Source organism: Solanum stenotomum, unplaced genomic scaffold (assembly GCF_019186545.1).
Source record: "Solanum stenotomum isolate F172 unplaced genomic scaffold, ASM1918654v1 scaffold22997, whole genome shotgun sequence".
In the NCBI taxonomy this organism is placed as follows: Eukaryota; Viridiplantae; Streptophyta; class Magnoliopsida; order Solanales; family Solanaceae; genus Solanum; species Solanum stenotomum.
The window spans coordinates 1-3,396 of NW_026027283.1; positions in this window are offsets into that span (position 1 = coordinate 1).

Below are 3,396 nucleotides of genomic sequence, written 5' to 3' on the forward strand. Positions count from 1 at the left end.
AACGTAGGCACAACAAAATCATTGTACATATGAGCAAGACTGAAGTTGTCACGCCCCGAACCTACACCCTGGGCGGGACCGGCACTCGGAGACCATTGCTGGCCCCAAGCGAACCCTTGGCCTGGCTTTCTTACTCAGTGGAAACCTAACTCAACAGCATAACTCAATGCAATGGAAGGTTAAAAACAACCCAACTGATAACATCTGGCCAAAACGGCAACTCGAATTGGATTATGAATTCAAGGGTAATGATTTATGTTTGGAAGGACCCCATGATGATTAGGAATAATTTAGGACAGCTAAACTTAAGAAGAATTTCAAAATTAAATTCTGAAAACAGAACAGATTTTGTTCACAAAGGGAACATAGCCGCAACACAGACTTGTTTCCTGAAAGCAGCCTGACTTTTCTCCTTCATGTTGCCAACTCTAAACCCTCTTAACTTCAAAGGTTCTTTTCCCAAACACTTGGGGTCATAAACCCCTCAACATACAATGGATTCCACTCAAAAACACAACCAAATCCTGTCCCAAATCAGCAAGAACTTCAACAACACAACCAACAACTTCAACAACCAAAATAAATCTTTTCTTAGAATTAAAAACGAGTTGGTGTGTGAGCGTATGAACCAACCAACACTAAGGATCATAAAATCCCTCAACATACAAGAGATTCAACTCAAAAACACAACCAAATCATGTCCCAAATCAACAAGGGACTTCAACAACACAATTAACAATATCAACAACACAACCAACAACTCCAAACAACACAACCAATCTTTTCTCAATAATAAAACGAGTTTGGTGTGTGGGGAAAAGATCAACCCATCACTATGAACTCACATACTTTAATAGGGATCACCCCCGACGATACCATGACGATCTTCTTGCTTGATCTTCTCTTTCTCCTCTTCTTCTCTTCTTCTTCTATTCTTCACTCAAAACCCTCACTCTCACTCTTTTAAAATGGTAAAACTGATCTAAAAATCAGCCTAACAGCATAATATAACCAAAAGAATTGGTTAGTGAAAAGACCAAAATGCCCTTAGAATTTCCGGACGAATTTCCCTGCCAACTGCCCAACTTCCAAAGGGCATAACTCGCTCATACAAACTCGGAATCGAGTAAAATCGGTGGCGTTGGAAAGATCATTCCACAAGCTTCACAATCATAACTGGAACTACTCCTAACTCATCCTGAGCTAGGATTGAAGACTGCTCAAAGTTGGCCAAAAAATCACTGATTTCCATACTTAGCCAATTTTCCAAAACTTTAAAATTCTTCCCAAAAATGAAAATTTCCAATTCTAAGCCTCTTCAATTATTTCCCATTGCCGGATGTTACAGAAGTGGCCTCTTGTCCAGCAAAATAGAATAACTTGCACTCTACACCATACAAACATTTCAGACAATTATTTTTTTAAGTATCCTATCAAATCAAACCAACTCATCTCAAATAGACTAACTCATTCATATCTACGCAGAGTCTTAATCAGTATCAATATGATGTATACGTTTAGAAAAATATGAAGATAGATTTTTGTCACCACTCTATCCACCATATATATATAAAATAAGGCACTCAAAAAAAGAAAAAAGAATTAATCAAAAATCAGGACCACATAAAAGAACAAAATTAATTTTTTTTTTTTAAAAAACACCTAGCTTCTTTTATTACTTCCTCTCCCCCAATCAATATCACTCACTTTAAATATTAAATATGAAGAAGAAATGTTAGTGTCTTTAAAAACTTTTTTCTCAAATATTGCCATGTAATGTCAGATTCCTATGAAACAGAAATACTCCCTCTGTCCCTAATTACTTGTCCATTTTTTGAATTGACCACTTATTAAGAAATCAATTATTGACATAGTGAGTTTACCATTTTACATCTATTAATTATGAAGTGGATGAATTAAAAACTTAATATTTTCAAGAAGTTCTACATTTTTCAAAGTAATTAATTGAGGGTATAATAGATAAAAAAAATTGTATCATTTCTTGATTTGTCAAAATAGACAAGTAATTAGGAATAACTAAAAAAAAATATATAAACAAATAATTAGGGACAGAGGGAGTATTAGTGTCTTAAAAAACTTCTTTCTCAAATGCTGTCCTATTCTATAAATAACCACATTCCAACTAAATCTCTTACCTCTTAATTACACACCAAATTCATAAAAATTAAAACAGTTCATTTTCCTCTATTGTTTTTGCATTAATTTCCTATCATTTTTCTTCTTATTTATATAATGATAACATAATAACATACTAATATTTTATATGTATAAAAAATCAGCCCACGTAATAGTAATATATCACGCATTCAATATTGAGTTTTAATTCTTCAATAAACTGAATAATTAATGAATAGTGAATGTCTATGTTTCTTCATCTTTCCCCTTCCTAGCTATAACCCCATATATTCAATAATTACTCTTTACATTTACTTTTTGCATCAAATTTTGAGAGCAGGGATTTTTAAATAATAATTTTACATATATATACTTTTCATTCCTTTTCAACAATAGTGTATGCTGATTAATAAATAGTGTATATGTGATGCTGATATATAAATGCAAATAGAGAGACGATCGTATAGGTACATAATTCTTTTGTCCACTTTTAATTAATTTATTTTTGGATGAGGGAGGATGCTTTAATGATGATATGAAAAATTTGATTAATATCTATTTGATTTTTTTTTCTTGTGATAAAAAAATGTAATTAATTAATTTTTAAAAGAACAAAAATATCTAATATCTTTCTATGGATATTTTCGCTTTTCTTCATTTGACTTGACACTTTTCCACTTTTAATATTTAATCATAATATGCTATGATTATTATTTAATATTTAATTAATTAGATATTTTATAATATACTAAATTAAGTGTAGGGGCAAAATGATATTTCAAACTTTTACTTTTGTGGCTTCCCACTTTTAGTATAATATGATATGATATGATGATTAGTACTACGTAGTAGTATGGACCACTACTCCACATCTTGGTGCAACTAAAGCCAGTTTACTAAAGACAAGGACGGACTAACTTCCACTAGACTAGTTAAGCCTACTACTTGTAATACGTTAGCTCATTTCGGAAATTTTGCTGTAACTACTAACCCATAGGGTTAATGAACCTTCTGTAACCCCTAAACTAAATATATAATATAATCTTGTTATCCAAAAAAATCACTTTAATTAGGAGACTATTAGCTAACTAAGATGGAGAACCTCACTTATTTTCAGAAAGGAGCTAAAACTAAAACCAAAATCTCAGATAAATAAGAAATTTGAATCTTACCTGACAAAATGTGTGAAATACACCCAAGTCACGCTCGTCGAGGTAAAATTCAAGTAATTATTTGTTCAAGTTTGGGATAGTTAAAGTG